This window comes from Nannospalax galili, unplaced genomic scaffold (assembly GCF_000622305.1).
Source record: "Nannospalax galili isolate Female #2095 unplaced genomic scaffold, S.galili_v1.0 scaffold235, whole genome shotgun sequence".
NCBI classification, from domain to species: domain Eukaryota; kingdom Metazoa; phylum Chordata; class Mammalia; order Rodentia; family Spalacidae; genus Nannospalax; species Nannospalax galili.
The window spans coordinates 5762895-5763583 of record NW_008338118.1 but is presented as its reverse complement, the minus strand read 5'-3'; positions in this window follow the sequence as shown (position 1 = coordinate 5763583).

Here is a 689-nt window from a genome sequence, read left to right as displayed (position 1 = left end):
GAGAGAGAGAGAGAGAGAGAGAGAGAGAGAGAGAGGAGAGAGAGAGCGCTGTTCAGATTATGTTTTGTTGAGAGAATTTGGGGGATTTATGCCTTTATGGTGGTATGAAATTTATGGAAAATTTGTGAAATACGGGAAATGTAGTCACAGCAGGAAAGCAGGCAGTTCCTTCTCATTCTTCTAATGTCTGTAGAATCTAAAACAATGACTTAATTCTTGGTATTGATAATTCATAATTTGCATGTTCTCTGGCTTGTGAGGGTTTTATTTTTCTTCTCTCCTTACTTTATTTTAGACATACTGCTCCCTTATCTTCTGGCTTGCTTGTATACTAAAAAGAAGTCAGCTGTCATTCTTCTCATTTCTCTGTACCCGAGTTTTAAAACTTCTGAATGCTATTTGAAGACTATATAACAAGAAGCAGTAGCAGGCAGGAGAATCCTCCTTTTGAGATATTAGAATAGTTCAAGAGACTCCCAAAATAACACAGGCTATTGCCACAGTCCATGGTCACCTCCCAGAACTTGAAGGTAAGACCCTATTGGTAAGACCCTATTCAGGATGTACTTCGGACACAGGACTTGGAACAATGGAGTTGGAACTACCCAGAAACCTCCTCCCTGAAGACTAGCTCTCATAGCTCTGGAGGGCCGTATGCAAACTGCTAAGGGAGAAAATCAATTAATCCT